Source organism: Podarcis filfolensis (genome assembly GCF_964270895.1).
Source record: "Podarcis filfolensis genome assembly, chromosome: 4".
NCBI lineage: Eukaryota > Metazoa > Chordata > Lepidosauria > Squamata > Lacertidae > Podarcis > Podarcis filfolensis.
The window spans coordinates 65,292,071-65,314,708 of NC_139607.1; the positions used below are offsets into that span (position 1 = coordinate 65,292,071).

The 22,638-nt window shown below is 41.2% G+C and overlaps 2 long non-coding RNA genes across 4 annotated transcripts; one reads left to right on the forward strand and one right to left on the reverse strand.

The window, feature by feature from the left end:
• Positions 1-4,193: 4,193 nt before the first annotated feature.
• Positions 4,194-11,568, reverse strand: LOC310761635. 3 transcript variants are annotated; one of them, XR_014547610.1, is made up of 6 exons: positions 11,516-11,568; positions 10,123-10,258; positions 8,264-8,422; positions 7,630-7,800; positions 6,887-6,944; positions 4,194-4,280 (listed from the first exon to the last, which is right to left on the reverse strand). It is a non-coding gene; the product is annotated as an uncharacterized lncRNA (long non-coding RNA). The 3 variants fall into 3 exon arrangements; XR_014547609.1 differs by lacking the exon at positions 7,630-7,800; XR_014547608.1 differs by lacking the exons at positions 6,887-6,944; positions 7,630-7,800.
• Positions 11,569-17,922: 6,354 nt separating this feature from the next.
• Positions 17,923-20,385, forward strand: LOC310761621. Its single transcript, XR_014547582.1, has 2 exons — positions 17,923-18,010; positions 19,230-20,385. It is a non-coding gene; the product is annotated as an uncharacterized lncRNA (long non-coding RNA).
• The last annotated feature ends 2,253 nt before the right edge of the window (positions 20,386-22,638 follow it).

Consider the following 22,638-nt stretch of genomic DNA (forward strand, 5'->3'; position numbering starts at 1 on the left):
CTCCTGTTCACATTGTAGAGAGCCTCAAATCCCCCAAAGCCCTTCACCTTGGGTCATCATTCAAGACTCTTATGGTTCTTTCACACACCCCTAGACAGGCAATCATTTTGCTGGCACAGTGAGAGTAACATTCCCCTTACCACTGCTGAGACAATGTAGTTATATCTGATTGCACCTGAGATTAATGCTAGGACATCCATGTGGTTAGCGATTCCTATGCCTTCAAATATTTATAGAGAGGAGAAGGCTATCTTTCATAATCTTACTATTAATAATGTGGGGTTTTTTACATGCACTTTAGAAGTACACATTACACAATGAAGCTCTATTTCCATATTGTGTTTAGACTATTTCATTTTCATTTAGGATTGTTTAATGAAATGCAAATGTGCAGTGTTTGAAAAAACTGCTTCAAACTCATTAAAGTTAATATATACAGTAAAACACTCTATGTACAGTGATGAAAGTATGTCAATCTATCTGGGTGAAAAGCTACAGTTTCTCATAGTTTTGACTGGATATATTCTGCTTTTTATTTGTTGCATGGTATTTCCCAGATGCAGATGTCAGTGATGAGAAGCAGGGGGACAAGTCATTATCATTTATCATTCCCCAAATGCATGCATAAAATTAGCCTACATTTCAATAAGCGACTAGAGTTTTTAAAATACTCAATGCAGGACTTCAAAATATGATATTTAAGAGTGTGTACTCAGCAGGTTCCTTGTATACAACTCCCAACCTCACACGAAAGTAATTAAGTACATGCAATAAGCAAATGACAGATCAACTTTTCTCCAGCTATTTCTTATTTGTAGTATGACAAATTCAAGTTTCCACATTTTTTTCCATTACACGTTAAGTAGCTATTCATAGAAAACCAATGAGAGAAAATAAATGGCACATTTGTATGACCCTATCAAGTACAGCACAGGAAGAATGTTCACCAATGTCTAATCTTTAAAGGTTCATGACTGGAAATAAAAGCCAGGATGTCTTCCAGGATCTGCTTCTGGTCCAACACACCCAGTAAAAACAATAAATAAATTGGTAACAAGCATATCAGCAGTGTGTTGGGCAGCTTGGCTTCATCTAAGAATCATTGTAGATTAGATATGTAAATTAATAATCCTCCTACCAACTCATGCCATTGATTCATCTAGCTCAGTGCTGTCAAAGCAGAAGTTCTCCAGCATTTCCAACAGCAGCCTTTTCCAGATACATTGATCTTTTGCAGGTCTCCTGCTAGGTCTCCTGCTCAAAAAGAAAAAGAAAACCTTGTCCCAATGATGTCTTGGTTATTTGTGGTAAACTCAAGAGATGTTTGGAAGATTGCCTTGTATCAAGTTAGACTATAAGACCATCTAGCTCAATACTGTCCACTGTGCAAGCAGATCCGCACCATACATTTAAAGCACATTCAGTGCACATTTCAAGCATGATTTCCTCCAAAGAAAACTCTAGTTTACCCCTTACAGAACTACAACTCCCAGCACCCTTAAACTGCAGTTCCCTTGATTCTTTGTGGGGAAGTGTCATGCTTTAAATGCGCATTACATCTATGCTGTGGCTCTGACCTTTGTGGCAGTACAGTACAGATCTGTGTGTCTGCTTTGTGATCCTTTCAATTAGAGAGATTAAATCTGGGGTCTTTAGCAAGCAAACAAGTGCCCTGCTACTGAATACCCCTCTATTCTACACCCAGTTCCTATCTCAAGTCTTCATTCTTGGCATGTGGGGGGCAATGAGGCTTATGGAGCTTTTGTGTGTGGCACACACTTAACTCTCTTCCACTAAAATCAATGGGACTTAACCCATTGTTAGCTGTGCTTAACCTTGGTTGGTTGGAATGTGTCCAGCACAATTTAATTCACTTCCCTTTTTCTGTTCCCCACTTGTGTTGCCTTTAGCGCTTTTGCTCAGAAATTTGCTCAGCAGGTTTCCTGATTTATTCATACGCTAGTCAAGTTAGAATACTTAAATTACTTATACTCAGAAGTAAATTTTGCTGAAATCAATGGACCTCACTTACAAGTAAATGTGTTTAGGATTGGAGAGTTGCCTTAATGCAGCAATTAATGTATTGGAAACAAAGGTTAATTTTCAGTGCTCCCTTTGTGTTATTGGTTTGGTGGGTTAGATTTTCAAGTAGAGGTGAAGGAAAAGGAAAGGTATAACATTTCTCAAGCTACTCTCTCTTTCCTTACACAAGATGCACTGACAGCCATTATTTATTATTTAAATAAAATATGTGTGACTTCAACTATGGAGCTGTCAAACATTCAATAAATTGCTATAACAAATTCATAGGGATAAAACTTTTAATATTTGCTATCGATTCATTTGTTCATTGCTATGAATGTTTTAGTGAGCTGAGAGCATCATTTTTGTTAGTTTTTTTATATAAAGGAAGAGAATAAACGTGTTCATCATTTCTGCCATCCTGTGAAGAAATGAATAACCTACCTAACAATAATTCTGCATTGTCAGATGGGGTATTTGCTATGTACCCGCTAATAGCTCTATATAGAATATTTTAACTTCCCAATAAATAAAATTATTTTAAAAATCACCCTCTTCTCAGCAATAGAATATTTTAAGTTTTTTCAGTATAATTAAAATATTGGGTTGTTTAGTCATGGACAGAGTTCACCCTTTCATAAAGCAGCTTAGTATGTGGTAAATTGAGAATAAGAGTTTTTATATTTAAATCTGTGGGTTCTAAACATGTGGACTTCTAAAAATGAAAGAAGTGTATGAGAAGCAGCACTGCTAGTGTCTCAGATATAGGAGCAAAACTCCTTTCAGTGAGATTTTGAGGGGGCTTTGATCTTGGTTGGAGGGGACCAATTCTGAGAGGAGAGGTAGAGATCTCCATTGTCCCAACTCCATTACCTCTTTCTCTTTGTGGGGGAGGGAAGATAGCTCCCTAGTTTCCATCCTTTTCTTCCCTTTTCTGGTCCAGTCTCATCCTTTACGAGCCCATTCTCTCTCTGATGGTTATCAGAAGACACACCAACCCAAACCCTGCAATAATCATCTGAGGCCTTTCTTTGGGTGCCTCCTCCATAAGAGTTCCAGAGGGTGGCAGCAAAAGAAGTGGCCTTTTCTGTGTTGGCTCCCCGCTTGTGGAATGTTCTCCCAGAGGCAGCTTGCCTGGCATTTTCATTACATATCTTTAGGCACCAAGTGAAAATGTTTCTCTTCAGCCAGGCATTGGGTTGATTAACATTCTATGGCAAGCATGGGCAAACTCTGGCCCTCCAGATGTTTTGGAACTACTATTCCCATCATCCCTAGCTAACAGGACCAGTGGTCAGGGATGATGGGAATGGTAGTCTTAAAACATCTGGAGGGCGGGAGTTTGCCTATGCCTGTTCTATGGCCTTTTAAATGTTTCTGTGGGAGGGGGTTATTGGTTTGTGTTGCTTTATTATGTATTCTGAATTTTCATTTTGTATTTTTATATTGTGAACCACTCTGTGATTTTCAGTTTAAGAGCAGAATAGAGATGTAATAAACAAACAGCAACAACAAGAGTAATAATTTACCCTGGGCTTTGACCATTCAGGTATTTTGTTTTGTGGAACCCATCACTTTTGTTTAATGTCCACCATTTCACACACACCCCTCCCGGTTTGGACCTGAATATATTGTTGTAACCTACCTTGGGACCTTATGGGGAAGGTTAATAGCTGGGCACTACTCTTCCTGTCAGGCTAGCAAGCAAGAGACAACCCTTCCATGTGTGCTTGCTCCATAGGTTGGCATGCTCCCTGGCCTCCTGGGGTAGCCCCCTGCAGAGCCAGCTGTTATGGAGCCAAATTTAGTACTGACACAGTAGCTGCCTAGGAGCAGGCTAGGCCCAGTAGCCCCAGACATCACCCAATGGAAAGGATGTTTAACAACAAGAGTGAGACCAAACCCTTAGCTTCCCTACCACCATTGGGTCAACATTGTCACATGGGCCACTTACCTGTCATTCAAATAATGCCATTATGACATCAGTTAACAATTTCACACTGTCTCCTCTTGGCACCAATCAGTGGCGTAGCGTGGGTTGTCAGCACCCGGGGCAAGGCAAGTAATTTGCGCCCCCTAACCCGTGGATTTGTGCCCCTAACCCTAACCCTAACCCCCAGATGTTGCGCCCGGTGCGGCCGGCCCCCCCTGCACCCCCCACGCTACGCCACTGGCACCAATCAGCTGATGGGTGCATGAGTAGCCCCTTTGAAAGTACGCTGTTGGTGCCAAACAGTTGTGAACACCAGTTCGAGCTCCTTAGAAAAACAGCAGAATAAAAAGTGTAATAATGAAGATTATGTAGCTGCAAGCAGAGAAAGTCTTGTTTTAATTGATTTTATGTAAGATGCTCTGGGAATTTTTACGCTCAAGTGTGAGTGCAAATCCTCTAAATAAATGAATAATAAGATGAAAGCTAATGAGATGATACCTTTACCTGTACACTAACTTTTAAAATGCTGGAAGTAAGATAATTCAGCTCAGATATTGTCAGTTCAGGTTTAGATGTTCAAAGCAAAATTTTAATATATATATGATTTAAATGTTCAGTTTGATGTTAACGCTTCTGAGTTTAATGAGAAAGGGTTGATCAGGGAAGGAACTATGCTGCTTGTATTACAAATATAGACTGGCTTTGTTTACAGGAATCAATCCACAACCTTCCAGAGGGATGGCGCTGGGAAACAATGAAAAACGATAAGATGTTTTAAAAGCCCTTCTTACTGGAAACAGTTCAGTTTTCCTTAGCCTCCCAGCTCTAACTTTCCCCCATATATTCTACTCCATTTTAATGTCCTGATTGTCTTGCCCTCCTCTGAGTTTCAGTTTCTTTTGCATGTTAACAAGTACAACCTGTTTAATGTCATCATCTTTCTTGTGTTTTAGGAATTTTTTCTGGGTGACTGCCTACAGTGGGCTGCCAGAGTTAGTCCTTGATCAATGAAGTGTCCTCAACTCAAGCCTTCGTTCCTCTATTACATTGTGTCAGCCAGAGGCTTAAACACATTGAAGCTTCTGCTGTGTTATTTTTCTTCATTCAGTGTATCATCCCCAGAGAGCACCAGGGAATAAATAGATTTTGTGCCCAGGTGTTATGTCTGTATTGTGTACGTATCAAGCTGCTGCCATGCACCCAGCCACTGGAAGATTGTAAAGGAGAAGCTTACAGAGGGCAATGCAGGGCATGCCTTCCTAACACCATTTTAACTGGCAGGAAAGTCCACTTGGAATATTCATGTCTCAGATAACAACACATATTTTTTGCCTGTTTAGATATTATATGAATAGGAGATATATTAGATGAATAGGAGATATGGTTTGTCAGTATTAATGGACAGCTAAATAGAAACTTAACTCCAAATGTTAGGACCAAGATTCAAATCCCTTATTTTGGCTGCTGATCCCTTATTTTCAAATCTGAAAGTTGACAGCTATGCATATCAAATCTGTTCAGAAAATCACCCTATTGCAATATAGTGGTACCTCGGTTTATGAACAGTCTTGTTTATGAACTATTTGGTTTACGAACTCTGCAAAACCAGAAGTAGTGTTCCAGTTTGTGAACTTCACCTTGGTCTACAAATGGAAGCTGAAAGGTGGAAGGGCACTGGAAGTGGGAGGTCTCATCAGGGAAAGTGCGCCTCAGTTTAAGAATGGATTTGGTTTAAGAACGGACTTCAGGAACGGATTAAGTTCGTAAACCGAGGTACCATCTGTACTAGTAGAATACATGAGTGGGAACAAGTGCGCAATGTGCCTACAGAAGCAGAGAAGACCTCCTACTGCAATTAATCACCCTCCAACTAGTAGAAGGTGATAGACACAGCAAAGGGTGTGGTGGGATGGACAGACAGACACACACACACATACAGAGCTACCACGTGCATCCCTCCTCTCCCTTCTTGCATGTTTATTTAGTAAGGCCCATTTTAAACAGCCATGGCTTCCCCCCAAGAATTCTGGTAAGTGTAGTTTGTTAAAGGTGCTGAGTGTTGCTAGGAGACCCCTGTTCCTTCCACAGAGGTATAGTTTCCAGAGTTCCCTGGGAAGAGGGATGGACTGTTAGACCACTCTGTGAATTGTAGCTCTGTGAGGCCTGAGGTGGAGGACAAGATGGCACCCCCTCCATTCCATGTGCGGAAGTTGACTGGACTGGCAGTTGTATACTGGCGATAGGATGGTGTCCTCCACAACACCCGAGTCTGACAACACACAGCTGTGTCCTCCAAGGAAATCATACAGGCAAAGGCTCTGGAGGAAGTGTTGAAGGGGCTCTGCTGTTCTCCTGCAGCTGCTGCCTGAGGTTTCACTTCACTCTGCCTAATAGTAGAGCCAGCCTTCATCATTTTGGTAGTGAGTAGACAACATATATTTTAAAATCGCAGAAAAATAAACCCACAAATTGCTTCAACATCCCCCCCAAACAATGATGAAATGCTGTCCTCCAAATTTACTGATTCTAAGCAGGAGAGCATTTTTTTGTATGTGGGAGCGAGGCATTTTGTATGTGGGAGGGAGCTCAGCTCTACAGGGCATAAGGCTTTTCACTGACAGAAATTTACAATCTGAATGGAAGGTGAACTTTTGTTTTCCCCATGATTTTAGGTTCAAGGGGCACAGGTACATTTCATCAGCATCTTCCTTAGGATTGTAAAATATAATTTGCTATTATGGTTCAATCTATGGGCAAAGGCTATCTGATATTGTAATTGCACTGACTTGTAAAATATCAAAAGTATCAAATTAAAAAATATGCCAATAGGATTGAGGACAGTGATAAGTGTTTTTGGGAACTATGAGGGCACTGTTGGGAGAGACTGCAACTACAGCTGAAGCATCAAGTAATGGATATTGATCTTGATACCTTTGTTAAAAGGGAAATTGATTGCTGTGTTATGGACTTCTTATAGTGTCTTGAGGTGCTGCAAGAAATCAACAACATGAGAATTCTGACAATAATGTTCATTTTTAGGTGACAAGCCTATATTTCTAAAAAAATATATGTCTGTAATGTATATTCATAGGAAGCTTATATTGAACAGGCAGGAAAATGACTGGCATATCAATGAACAATTATCTAATTTTAGAAGAGTTTGCCTACATGCTTTGGGGCACCAAGACTTCAAACTCACAGTAAAATCATCAAAGACCCAGGAGAGTTTCCATTGCATAATCTGATAGTTTAACTTTTTATGTGAAAGGAATTGGTTGTTTCCTTACTCAGCACTGATCGTTGTGATGGCACAGTCCCACAAGTTTTAATGGAATTGTAGAGGTGCAAATGCTATTGAATCCTCTCCTTAGTTTCAAGTTGTTTCCAAATTACTTGTTTTTTCAGCATTCATCTTGATTTGTTTACACAAAGTTTGTGGGGAGGTTTATAAAATGTTGGTCTCTCACTGAGTATTCATTCTAATTTGTTTATGGGAAAATGGTATGGCATCACATGAAACAATGATCATTTCACATTTTCTACTGCGTTTCCCTATCTCTTTCTTTGCCACAAAAATTATTTTTTCGGGCGGGGGACGGGGACGGGACATGGATTTGTTTCACAAGAGCACCAAATCCACTCAATCACATGGCTTGAATTTTTAAACCTGTCACAAAATGGTCACAGTCTGGAAGTGTCCTCCTGAGTCTTGCTGAAGTGCAAGTGAAAAACACCAATTCACTGATTAGCTCTAGCAACACTGAAAAGGGCCCATTATTCCCAGAGAGGTGTGTAGCTGTACGAAATGTTGTTTCTTAATTTCCAGGAATGGTTATGCTAAAATCCTGATAAATAAAATCAAAGTAGAAGAAGAGTTGTGTCTTTAGAAAATAGATACTGTAATATATGTTAATAGGGCACTGCTACAGTAATGTAGTTTAATGCATGCCATCAGCAAAATAAATCTCACCTCTAGGCTATAATCTTGAACATGGTAAGACATATAATGGCACTCTGGATTGCAGCTTTGTTATTCTCATTATATTTTATATCTTCAAATCTTAATTGTTTATGAAATGACAACAGGTTTTATATATTTTTTCCTCTTGTTATTTTTTCATTTCAGCATGAAAGCATAAAAAAGAAGAAGTTTGTATAGTACACATGGGGCTGATGGTGTTTGCCTTGCTGGAAGGGAGGAAGATGTTACCAGGTAGCAACAGCCATTCCAAAGGATGTAGGAGAGCCAATTATGCCTATGTCCCATTTTTCCTGCACTAGTTGAACCACAGGCATGGGGGCACATACCTGGCAGCTATATATATTCTTCAAATCTCTCTCTCTTTCTCTCTTTCTGTCTCCTTGCTGTATAGCAATGAAGTTCCCTCAGGCTTTGCACTGTCAGCTTCTGGGCCCTCAACTTCTTCTTGCAGCTGACTAAGGGACACTGAAAGTAACCATGACGGACTGGCAGGAAGAGAAAGAGAAGAGAGTCATCATTTGTACAGCATATGCCATTTATTGAAGCAGCTACAGTTGAGGTCTCCCCTGAGCACCACTTGTAGTATCAGCTGAAGGGTCTCTCTCCCTTTTCAGGGTCTGGATTGCAAGTGAACGGTGCAAGAATATTTGAGTCCTCTCTCAGCAGAGGAGAATCGGTCAAATACCAATGCCTTCAGACTGTTTACTGCCTTGCCAGCACCTGCTTAAGCAGTCCTGATAATGCTGTTCTTTTTCTTCTCTGGGAGTCAAGGATGGGGCATTCTTTAAATTACAGCACCTTGTGGATGAGCCCGAAGATCATGATACCATGATGAAAGAAATCCTCATGATATATTAGGAGATGAAAAATATCTTTCAATTCCCTTTTCACACAAGTAATCAGGTATTTCCCAAGGAGCCTCGCAGTAGCTCAAAAGCCTTGATAGATGCTGTCAGCTTTAATTAGCTGCATTCTGATCCTTTACCCAAAGAGGTCAGTGACAAAATTGCCATTCATTGATGTTTACGTTGGCAGTGAGACTCCTGCAGTGATACCTACAAAATATGTCTTTAAGTTCATGGCTGTGAATGATGCTCCTGTCTCCCCCTGCACATCCTTCAAGAATAAAATTATATAGGAAACCTGTACAATTAATATTAGTGTTAAAGTGTTATTTTAAAGAAAGGCTTAATGTATGATTGCACATTTTTTTCATTGCTTGCAATAAATTTGCTTGATAAAGCCATTCCTTACAGATTCTTGATTACTGGTTTAACAGAACAGTTACTTTCTTTTACTTTGTGTTATTACTGAATCATTGTTTCTGTGCTTTCATTCTGAAGCTGTATACCAGGGTGGGGAACCTCTAGCCCTCCACATTACTGGACTAGAATTCCCACCATCCCCTATGAATGGCCTTGTGGCAGGGATGATGATGATGATGATATTTATACCCCACCGATCAGGCTGGGTTTCTCCAGCCACTATGGGCGGCCTCCAACAAAATATTAAAATACAATAGTCCTTCAGATATTAAAAGCTTCCCTAAACAGGGCTGCCTTCAGATGTCTTCTAAAAGACTGGTAGTTGCTTTTTCCTTTGACATCTGGTGGGAGGGTATTCCACAGGGCGGGTGCCACTACTGAGAAGGCCCTCTGCCTGGTTCCCTGTAACTTCACTTCTTGCAGTGAGGGAACCGCCAGAAGGGCCTTGGCGCTTGACCTCAGTGTCCGGGCAGAACGATGGGGGTGGAGACGCTCCTTCAGGAATGGAACCTGGGACCTTCTGCATGTAAAAATGTTCTCTCACTGAGCTATGGCCTTCCCCTTCATATGGACCAGCTGTCAGAGAAATGAATTGTTATTAAGGATATGAGGACATAAGAAGAGCCTGCTGGATCAGGTAAGTGGCCAGTCGAACGGGGATTCAAACCGCCAACCTTCTGATCGGCAAGTCCTAGGCTCTGTGGTTTAACCCACAGCACCACCTGTGTCCCATGTTCATATATATATGCTGATACATTTAAAATGTTGAGAAGTGTACCACAACATGTGGCAAAATACATGTGGTGGATTGTTAAGTTCTGATCCGCACATCAGTCTGAGAAGATCAGCTCATTGTACATAGGATTCACAACTCTTGAATTTCTCAAACATGCATATCTTTGGACACATCAGGTACTCACTCAAAGCCTGAGGGGTCATGCATTTGCAGAAGTTTTGAGTACACCTCTCCATCCAGATACAGACACTGGCTCTCAGAGATGGTTCTAAAATTCTTCTTGTCCTGGTTTTGAAGTTCTGAGTATCCTAGTTTTATTCCTGAAGTGGAGTTGATACATTAGGAATACTACCCCAAACCATATAAAAGATCTAAGCCAGAATTATATTAATAGTCTAGCCTTCTCCAACTAGGAGCGTACATAAGACCCTTGAGTCTCACATCCCTTCCAAGAATTGTATCCTTTAGGGCCAGTGTGCTAAATTCAAGGGTGATGAATCCATTTCAAAGAACATTCCCCGGCCATCACAGAAGTGGATTTTACTAGCTGTCTATTCTAGATATTTGATCATGCCTCATTATCTGAAACTACTTGTTCTATGTCTTTCCCCATACTCCCTTTAATGATGGGTGTTTGTTGCTTTATCATTCAATAAAGATTAAATCTTTGAAACTAATCCTTTTGTACTGTGTTTGTATTCTAAAAGTAAGTACTCAAAACTAGTTAAGTCTCTGTGTACAGATCCCTTTACTGATATTTTAGTAACAAAATGATGTGCTTGGTGAAGCTTTAGCTAATTGATGTGTAGTCCTTGTAATTTAGTGACTAATTTCTCTATAGATAGGATTTAGACATGTTTTTAAGGGAGAACTCAGCTGGTAAAACTGACTTGGGATTTCACCACATCACCTCAGAACTGCATCTATACAGTTCTCTCACAGCACATTGGAATGATCTAGCACCCATTTGGGGAACAACTGGCATAGTTATAAGAGATCTGCAGGAGTTTCTTGTGTTTGGGGATCTGACCATGTTCTGCAATATTAGAAAAGCATTCATTTTACTGTCTTGCACTAGTCTCCTGGTGTTCATCTGAAGTTGGCTACCCTACAATTTCCACCCTTTGTTTCTAGCTGTGCCCTCTGGACAAACCCAGAACAAGTCTGCTTAAAAATGGAAAACAGGGAAATGAGAATGCCTGTGAGCTCCTTGCAGCATCCTGAGGGACAGCATGGCTGGCTGGCTGGCTGGCTGGCTGGCAGAAACCCTGAACAGTAGCATCTGTGCAAGGATGGGAGGAGACAGAACCTCCAACAAAATGTTGCAGACTATTTGTAGAAATAGAGGGTTGCATCCATTGCTGCACGAGCTGTGTTCCACTTACACAGCAGAACTCCCCTTGGAAGGGCTGCTCTGGTTGCACAACAGAACCTCCCCATCATCTCCTCTTCCAGCACCCACACCAACCCCCCCACCAATGTTCCAGAAAGTTCCCCAACCTTCTGAACCAGATTTGGTGGGTGCATGGGTGTGTGGGAATTAGACTCTCATTCCCATTTGCAGAGTACAGTTGTACCTTGGATCCTGAAAGCCTTGTGAGTTGAACATTTTTGGCTCCCGAATGCCGCAAACCCGGAAGTGAGTGTTCTGGTTTGTGTTTTTTGGAACCCAAAAATCCGACTCTGCTTCTGCGGCTTCCAATTGGCTGCAGGAGCTTCCTGCAACCAATAGGAATCCGCACCTTGGTTTCCGAACGTTTTGGAAGTTGAATGGACTACCGGAATGGATTCCATTTGACTTCTAAGGTACGACTGTATGTGGAATCAGCCTTTAATTAGTCCCCCCCCCCAAAAAAAACCTACGCAAGACACTCTCTGTTAAAGTTTAAGTAACATATAACTTTTACTTAGTGTATTTGTACTTGCAGATTAAAATATACAATGCAGGTAGATGTTTCTTAAGTTGCTAAAACATCTTACATAGATTTGTATCGAAGGCTGACTAACATTTACAGACTGACTGACATTGAGGCAGCAGCACAACACAACATACCTGCTGCTCTGTTAAAACTGTCCTACTAACTGCCATGAATGTCCCAAGTGAAATAACTGCCACAGAGTGTATGACATTCTAGAGTTCTACAGCTCTTGCAATTAACCCTTTAATACACGTTTTGGATGCTAACATCCCTCATGGGGTGGCTGCAGGAAAGAGAAGAAGAGGAGGTTCTGTGGGAAAAGCAAAAATCTGTTGCATGAGTGAAACTGCAGCATTGCATACGATCCAGAATGTAGACCTATAGTGCGAGATAAGGCCACGAATTCCATAATTTTGAAGGAACTCCTCCCTTCCCTGCCCCCAAACCTTCTATGTTTGAAGTAAGAAATCCACCTGCAAATAATATGCAGAAAAAAATTGCAATTGGTATGACCATTGTAGGTTTCCTGGCTAGCATTATAAATTGTGAATTCAGATGGGAGGGAGGAAGACAATATGGCATTTTGACGGTGGCCTGTTGTAATGTTACATATTATTTACTTGTGAGATAAACAACATTTTTTTTTACCGAATAATAATGAGTTATAAGTGGCATTCCCAGCTCTAAACTGATGGCAACAACAACAATACAGAAGCTTAAGGTACTAGAAGTACAATTCTGCTTATAAAATCAAAATGACAAGTTTGGGAAACTGCAATGGGAATACTAAGCTATTGGAACACTGTGCTGCCTCCCCCCCCCCATGGTGGATGTTCAGTTTCTGTGCATAGTGTTCAGTTTGTGCAGAGTTATCTCTTGCCAAAGTTCTCCTTTGTGTGCCTATAGTTCTAAAGACATAAGGATGAAACTTCAGGTTGCACATCTTGATATATTTTATCTGAAGGGGCAGCTAAAGACATTTGGTTGCCTGAGGCAAAGGGCAAGAGGATGCCCTCCCCTTATTCCACATACAGAAGCAAACTAGATTGACAGTTGAATTTTGCTTGGATGCTGCCAAGAGGATGATGCCATGCACTGCACCTATGGACAGAGGGCTTTTTTAGGTGCACTGGATGGTAGGCTGCTTGGCACCCACAGCCCTGTTCTCCAACACCTCTCCATCACTTCTTATCCCTACCACAGCATCTGCATTCTGAGGCAACTGCCTCCCTGCTTAATGCTAGGGCTGATGCTGTTTATCTGTGTTATCTTGGTAGGGCTTTTTACCTATGACTGGTTGTGGGACTGGAGGGCTAAGAAGTGGAAAATCGATGTTCTAGGGCTGTCCACTGACTTTATTGGGAATGTTGTATGCTATGTCTCCTGTTACCACAACATAACACCAACTCAAAGGAGAGAAAATGAGTCCTGGGAGACCATAGGCCTTTGCGGTATACCCCACTCCACGCCCTTTTGCTAACAGTGTACCATTTGTCGTAGCTTCCTCTAGTAAGGATACTGCTATAGTGTTGTATCTGTAAATATGAGTGATCAAATTACCATCAAACGAGTACTATTATAACTTTACAAAATATTTATAGAGCATTCTGGCTATATAACTTTTCTATTTTGCATCTGTAAGTGTAAATCTGTAAGGGTTCATTAAATGTCTCCTTGTACACCCATGTTTGTGTTTAAAATGAAATTGGTTTGGGAACCTAATCTAGATTAGGAACATGGAGTAGATGGAGGGGTGTTTAATTCCCCTGCACTGTGGTCCTGATTAAGATTCTCCACCAACTGACACCCAAAGTGGCTGGGGCAAATAGTCGCTCTGAAGGGGTATTTTCATCATGACAATGGGACCAGGAGAAACTATCCAGATTGTAGCCCCACCCCCTAGCTGCTTTTTATTCAAAAACCACATACACACAAATGAAAAGACATATTTAAGATACTCTTTAGCTTGGCTCACAGAGAATGGAACAGATATCTAAGGATTAGGTTGCTGAGATTTGTCCATTAAAATCATATTTGCAAGGTTCACTTGGAACGTAATAAAGATTTTAGGAAATTTACAGAATTTTTATTCCAGTTTAGTAGGCAGTGACTATCATGAAAGTACTCACACAATTTCTTTCCCCTAGAATATTGAGATGTTAAGCTATTAGGGGAAATGAGCATAGGAGTTACGCACCCACCCTAACTCATAATTGCATGGTACAATAATTTTCATTGACCATAAATAGAAAATGTAATTTTGGAAGCAGGAAGCTATTTTTACTAAGATAGCTATTTACATTTCAAGTATTTGAATATACGTGGGTGGGTTGTTTCCTGCATTAACACTCTTCTCTGTGCCAATTGAAAAATGTCAACCCAGAACTATTTCAGATTTTGCTAACTGCGTTTCCTGGCAGTCTTCATGCCATGTTAAATTCTGCTTTAGAGAGTCGCCTGAACTTCAAGAACAGCTGTGTGTGTGTTTTTATGTGTGTGAGCATCCAAAGAGTTGCAGTGGAAAGACAGGACAGTGGGACCACACAAGACTCTGCATTCCATCAAATATGATTAGCCAATCAGTTTTAGTTGGGAAATATCACTTAAGTCTGCATAGTACCACTAATGCTTATGGGATAAGCACTGTAAATGCAACCCTTGAAAGGAACTGCTGGATAATTCTTTTTCTCTCTTTGTTATATTGATGACAGGATCAGGACATGAGGATACTGGTAGCACTCAGGCAAGTATCTCCAGCAGGTAGAAGTGTTGTTATGCATGACACCAATCCATCCAGCTACCAGTACACCCAACAGTTTATTGTTGGTATTTGATGGCTAACTTTATCCCGTCACGTATTCTAATCTACGTATAAGCAGTGATAAGTAATATAATTTTGATGCTGTCATATAAAGATTTTCCTAGAAACCCTAGTGTAATGACTTTGGGTGTTTGACTCCACCATTCACCTAGAGCCCAATGGCATGCCATTCTGGCATAGATTCTCTTTCTGAAAACCCACCTGATCTTGGCTGCTAGGTGAATTGGTGAGGGTAGGAAAGGCCACTGAGAGTTGCATGCGTTAAGTCTGTATGTTTAAAGTGGCTTAAAGCACTGTAGCCCTAGCACAATGCATCCACTCCAAAAACAACAGACTTTTTGTGATTTGTTAAGTGACGGGGGAATGGATTGAAAAATGTGATATTAATGCATGATTAATGCAGAGATGTGTAAACAGCCTGCAAGCAAATCAGGTTGGATGCAGGATGAATATTCATTGTCATATAGCCACCCCATAAAAAACTAAAAATGAATGCTAAGTAAAGGCTGGGCATGATCTAACCATCGTGTCAGCTCTGTGCCAGCCAATCAGGAGCAATGCTGGATGAGCAGGTTGTCTGGAAAAACCCTGATTGTTAGTGCCATTCCCATGACTGTTGCCCATTCCTCCCAGGGATGTAGTAAGGGGGCCATGCACTCTTGAGGCCCCTTAAGGATATTTCTCTCTGTACAAGGAGGCAAGGAGAGTCCAGCTCCACTGTTTCACTTCTAATCCTGGAAGAAAAACCAACACTTCTTAATGTATCACATACATTTAGAGATATTCCTTCCTTCCTTCCCTCACGTCTCACTCTAGTCAGGCTCTGTCAGACACCAAACAATTCTGTGAGGCCAAATGATAGAGGACCACTAATCCAGATTTCAGCATTTGGGCCAGCACAAGTGTTTGTATCAGTAGATATGAAACTACTGAGCTGGAAGCATTTTTGTGATGCTGTCAAAGAAGTCTATTGGCTAAAAGCCACTGTGGTTATTTTTACAGCTCCTCTCAAGGTCTGTGACTGACAGGAGAAAAATCATCTTGTCTCAGACAAAAATGGTACTTTTGAGGCTGTTTTTATAGAGCTAGCTTGAATGCGGTGCTGTACCATAGTGACACAATTTGTCTCCAAAGAATTTATTTAAAAAGATGAAGATGAAGAAGAGGTAAGCTGAAGCAATTAAACATAGAGAGGGAAAAATGAATGTTAGCTCAATTTACCATTAAGAATTTTAGAACCAGTAAGGGAGCTTACTGGCAAACAGGGGCTGGCTTGCCTCTCAGTGTTAATTTTTGGAGGTTCACGCCCAGCCTCAGTAATCAAATTTCTTGCTGGGAGGTGGGGCCAGCCCCATTTATAAATAGGGGGTGGAGCTGACAATAGCCAGACAGTTGGCTCTGGAGATTCACCCTCCCTACCCTCCCTTTGTTTAATGTTTCTTGTTTGCAGGTTAACTTTTTCTTCCTGTTTAACGGGCGCTGCTACAGTCTTTGAGTGGTTGCTATTGAAGGGCCGGAAAGAAATTTTCCTGCATTGGCAGGTTTTGTCTTCCCCGTAGCAATTTGTCACAACTTTGGTGGTTATGGCCTTGGGTGGAATCCTTTAGTCTTTTCTTCCCTATATATTGGGGGGGGGGCGCGTGAAGTGGTGACTCACCGCCCTGCAGCGGCAATTCCAGGGTCCCCTCTTAAAGAGGTTTTATATATATGGGTGTCACTGGCCATACACTGAAAAGTTGTCAGTGAACTAACCTGTGTGCGGGGATATGGGATTGGCTGCCTGCTACACTTATGTCTCGCAGAGCACCCCCATATCCCATTGACCCTGATGAGCCCAAGTTCCCCCCGGCTGCGGGGCTGGGAGGGATACATGGCCAAGGCCTAAGCCAAGATCTTCCTACATTCGGAAGTTTAATAAAGTTGTGGCATAATTTTAATTCTATATAACATTTTCAGAGTCTTTATTCCTTCCTTATGATCCCTGGGGGCTGGGGCTGTCGGCGCCTGGTCACGCAGTAATTATTATTTATACCCTGCCCATCTGGGTGAGTTTCCTCAGCCACTCTGTTCATCACAATTTGGAGATGGAAGATACAGTACTTCTTCTTTCACCTGGCATCCAGAAGCCACAAGGAAATGATTTCATTTTATTTGTACCACACTTTTTAGCTAAGATCTACTCCCAAAGCAGTTTACAATAAAATTCCAGCACCTGTGCTAGTTACTGCTACTGCAACTTAATCAGCCTGGATTTCAAAGCCTCAGCAGGGATTAAAGTGCAGGGCTATAGCTCAGTTGGTAGACTGTGGTGCTGATAATGCCAAGGTCGCAGGTTCAATCCCCATAAGGGACAGCAGCATATTTCTGCCTCAATTTCCAGTTCAGTGTTCCAGTTTTAATTCAGCTGCAAGGACTCCTGTAGATGCAACTTTGCCTCATTGTCACATGTTCTGTCTGCCTGTTTTTCATGGTTCTCCTTCCAAGTAGAACCCCTGCTTGATTTAGTACTTGCATTATTGCAAGTTCAAGGGAGTTTTCAGAGAGAAGCTGTCAACTAAAAGAAATTGTCTTTCAATGAGATTTCAGTGTGCTCAATTAGAGAAAAGTCCAGTACTTTTTTGCACAACTGTTGCCAAGAAATCGTGGATGTAATGGACAGAAGTTTTCCTGCCTAATCTTCTGAATTTGATGAAAGGTAGGAGCAAAGGCCAAACTAGAAGGGGTGCCACTCACACAATTAGCAATTGGATAAATAGGCTTTGAAGTAGACTGTAGGCATTGGAAAGCAATTGGGACTGGGACCCTCATGTCTGAGTTAGGGGACCTTTCACGCTTTGAGCTAGTGTGGTGTAGTGGTTAAGAGCGATAGACTCGTAATCTGGGGAACTGGGTTCGCGTCTCTGCTCCTCCACATGCAGCTGCTGGGTGACCTTGGGCCAGTCACACTTCTTTGAAGTCTCTCAGCCTCACTCACCTCACAGAGTGTTTGTTGTGGGGGAGGAAGGGAAAGGAGAATGTTAGCCACTTTGAGACTCCTTAGGATAGTGATAAAGCAGGATATCAAATCCAAACTCTTCTTCTTCTTCTTCTTCTTCTTCTTCTTCTTCTTCTTCTTCTTCTTCTTCTTCTTTGTCCCCTGCTGTAGCCACGGTCAGTGGTCAACTCCTGAGTTTTGTATTGGGAGGGAAAATCCCATTTGCTTCAATGGGAGCTTCTTTGTATTGTAAGGAGTAGAAGCCTTGATGTGGATTAGAACTGCAGCACCAAGCAAAGTATTAAAGCCCCCTCACCAAATGCCAGAGTCCTGATCCAGACAGGACCCCACCCCCATGGTAAAAAAGAAGGAAAAAACTATTCATGTATTTGTGAATTGTGGTGTTGTGTGTAGTTTGGCCCTAGGCCTTGATGCTGCTCTGTTAATGTTTGATGAAAGAATGATTAGGAATATTGATGTCTTCGCCTCCAAATCTTCATTTGAGGGAAAACAGAAGCTTTTTTTTTTTAAAAAAAGATGCATATTCCAAATAAAGGGTCTCCCCCAATCAATTTGTATTATTTTGTGTCATTCAAGTGATCCACTTTCCTCTTAGGCCATAGCCCTATTATTTCAAGCCCGTCATCATGTGTTAGATCTACTGCAGTCATCCACATTTGTTCTCGGAAGAATCTCTAATCAGAATCTCTATTCTTCCCTCTTTCTAAAAATCATTTTTATCTGGCATCAGGGGGAACAGGAAGTGGCACATTCCCATTTTACCTCAGGTAGTGAAATGGGACGGGTCATCCTAGCTATGAGAGTGATGGAAACGAACAGTACATATAAGTTTGCCTATGCACAGTGTATGCACATTTGTGACATGTGGGCCCACAGGGCTGCATCTTTTAATTACTTAGCTACATCCTTGCCTCTGATGATGATCTTTACATATCAGTAGGTTTGGGTGGAGGTAGGTCAGGCATAGGCAAACTCGGCCCTCCAGATGTTTTGGGACTAGCTAACAGGATCAGTGGTCAGGGATGATGGGAGTTGTAGTCCTAAAACATCTGGAGGGCCGAGTTTGCCCATGCCTGAGGTAGGTGATCCTTGCTTTGGATTGTGGTGTTTTAAAATATACATTTTTTAAAAAAATGAATAAACACCGCACTATGTCTAGCTTGCCTTTTTATAGTTACTACTTGATAGATAGGAGAACGTAAACACATAGGCCAATTGGATTTATAAGCTTTGTGTTCAGTTAGGTTCTGTCCTTCCTTTCAGTTCTTTATTGGGTGTTATTTAAGACAGGGATTTTGAATGTGGGGGACATAGTCTCATTTTAAAATACAATACTGCTTTATTGTAAAATACCCTAATCAGGTTTATACCTAACATCTTGTTAGTCACTGCCGGCTCTATAAAACAAGGCACCGTGTCCCCTTAGCTGCCGTGTCTACATTTACAATTCATGAAGCATCCAGCATGACACTTCAGATTTATATACCTATAAACATTTAGGTTTCAGAGTAAATGAAGGACTGTATATTAACATCTCTACTCGTTTCTTATTCCAGTATTTCAGACTAACTGGAAACATGTTGGGAAGCAGATACAAGAGACCAGAAACTCGCATTGCACAAATCAGAAAGAAATCAACCTGGTCATAAAGCTAAGTGGCTCTCACCTAGATCTGAAAAATGAACTTCAAGATATAAAGGCTGGAAACAGGAGAAGTGTAATGCCATTAGAAGGGAGTGAATGGGAAAGGCCCTGATAGGCCAACTTTTATTTTTGAGCTCCAAAATATAAACAATGTTGAGTATCATTGTCTAAACAAAAGTGTTTTCAGCAGGTGCCAAAAAGAGTGCAGTGATGACACCTGCCTGATTTCAATAGGCAGGGACTTCCAAAGTTTAGGTGCTGCCACATTAAAAAACTGAGTTGGCATAAAGCTAAACTGATGGTCAGAAGTAGCAACATCGGCACAATTGGCAGTAAGCATCATGTCCATTGCAAGGAGGCAAGAAGCGATGATAACAGTAAAAAAAACAGCCTACCCTAATGCAGATCACCCCCTTGTGGGACTTCATCCATTTTTTCCTTTGCCCTCCCAGCAAGGCATTGCCAGTCGTCCTTGCCCCTTCCTTTCCTTTCCTTTGCCGTCTCCCTCTGTTGTTTCTGCTTCTGTCAACATTTAGATTGCAAACTCCATGGGGCAGGGAGCTGTCTTTTTTTGTAATGCTTGTGTTGTTGTACAGTGGTGACATTGTATAAATAATTAATGCCGCCAATAACTCTCTCCAAATAGTGTCTGCGTGCATATGGTTAAAACAAGGAGCATTGGGTAACCTTCAGGAAGAAGATATACAGCTGGCTTATGTTGCAATACAACAGTTGACCCAGCACAGCAGCAGCTTGTTTTCTGACTGTAATAAACTGAACACAGAGCTAGATTTGCTTTTAATCCCTGCAAAATGTAAAATGGATCGGCCTGTTTCTAATGCTAATCAGGTCTTTGCGCCCCGCTTGTGGGTTTCCCTAAAGCATCTGCTTGCCCGCTGCTGCAGATAGGTTGCGGACTCTTGGTCTGATCCAGTAAGTTTCTTTTTATGTTCTTATACAGAGCCATGCTTTATACAGTACACGCTTTTTTAAAAAAATATATACAATATGAAATCATTATCATAATCATTTTAGAACCAAGCTGTTAGATTAAACTCTTTGAAATTGATGCTCGCTGTCCTGGATTATTGTCTGTCTAATGCATTGCAGTAGCAAGTTTTAAAACAATCTGAATTTGAGAGCAACAAAGCTTTCTGTATGCGGTCCGCAAATATTTACAATTCAATGAAAATGCAGATTGCTGTGTGACTTTGTAACACATGGAGAAATGTCGCTTAAATATATTCAGATGTGAACACTAACAATATAGTTTGCATTTTGGTAGGGGGTTTCAAGGTGTTCATTTGTAACAATAAAAACAAACATTTTCCTTACAAGGTTTCTGCATTGTGGTTAAAGACAAGACTTTTCTCCGCAACCCTTAAAAAAAACTGCATCTGTAGCCTCTGACTGCTTGACTTAATGCAAAGTTACCACTGCATTGGCAAGTCTACATGGCCACTCAGATTCTCCAGGATTTGTAATAGTGATAACATGGGGTTAACAACGTAAGAGACTGTGGAGAGCTGCCTTTTCATGCAGTACAGATTGACATCTGAAAAGCTTTTAAGGACATATCACTATCATGGTCTCCAGCCATCTGAATCTAATCTCAATTTTAATCTGTTGACAATTACACAGTGGTTCAAGGCCAGTAAAGCTTCTATCCACCAATTATTCTCGGTGGTGTACCAGAATGCACTGCCCATAAAAGTCTGATTCCAAGGCATCTAAAAGAATGACTTCTTCAGTATGAACTTTCCCACATAGCTTTGTCAGCATACAGCTTGGTCAGGCACTCCTGTTCTTGAGTGTCTCACTTATCTCAAGTTAGGTGTGTAGCTGCAAGGGCCATATCTTTCTCATTATGGAACTCCCAGTTTAGGGAGCCAATTAGGCTAGTTCTTTCAGGGTATTTCAGAGGGTGGCCAAGATCATTTAACTTCACAAAGCCTTTGAGAGAGAAGCTAAATGGGTATTATTTATGCTGATTTTGGAAGTTTGTTGTGGGTTTTTAGCACTCTGGTGGCGTTTCATGTGTTTTTAGATGTTTTGGAGTTTTTTTATGTGGTAACTTATAAAAGATGGAAAGCACCTGGTGATTATTTTGTGCATTTGCTTTGGAATGAGTGGAAGTTGAACTGAATGGCCTCATTTTGCTCACTTTTTCATGTGTTCTGACACAAATGCACATCCTATGGAAATACATAACCTGATGGTGATGGTGACAACAACAAAACATTATTTTCATTTCACATGCCATTTTTGGGGGTGGGGGTAGCCACATTCTGAGGAACATCTGGGGAACATCACCCAGAGAATTTGTCATAAAAGAAAAGAGTGATTGTGAATAGTTTGAAAATTTGTTTGTTTTCTGTGAGGGGGATAAATAATTATGACTTATGTAGATGACTGAGGAATGTGTTCTTGGGCACTACAGAATAAGGGCAGTAATTACCACACTGTTGAGAGGAAGAAAGTAGTATTCTGAAAATTGTTTCCAAATTAATACACATTTCCTCCAGGTTTTTGTTTTTTTTTAAAGAAAGCGAAAATTAGCACTCTGGCTGTAGATGAGACAGATGCTCAGCCTCTAGCTACTGTACCTCCCGTGGCTCTCGTGATACCAGTCTGATTGAATATGAGCACAGCAGTGCTTTCTCTCCTTGAGACAGTCTGACAAATGTTCTTTGTGTGAAGGGGCATTTGGTTGCTCTAGTAAACAAAGCCTTGCTCCTTTCCTCCAGATGTCTGTAGAAATAATGACATCTCACAGTTCCCGTGCAACCCACCATATCTCATTCTCTCTAGAGAGATGGTGATGCACAGATGCCATCAGATAGCTCTTGTTACCAGTGCAAAGATGTTTGTAGCCATCAGGCTAAATGTTCCCTCGCTACACAAAATCCACAGGTGATAGAAGTAGCTGCCCAAACCCCTCACAGCCCTCTTTCATGTCACTGGTGGCAATGAACAGCAAGAAATTCTTCCATCAGATTGCTGGTTCGATGCAACATGATGGGTAAAAGTGTGAGCCATGGGCTAGAATGCCATTCCTGGTTCAGATCTCACCTCAGCCACAAACTTACCTGGTGCCATAGGAAGCCACTGTTCACACTGCCCCAGCCTTCACTCCTCATCAGTGGTAGGGACTTTCAATACTCAAAAATAGCTGTGGCTACTGACAAAACACAATCCAGAAGGTGACCCGTGGAGATGGATCTACAAACTGTCTGAATATGCATTCATAATTCATCACAAACCTGGAAAGCAGAATGGAGTCACAGATGCTCTCAGCAGTGAAAATAAGAGCAGTGAAAG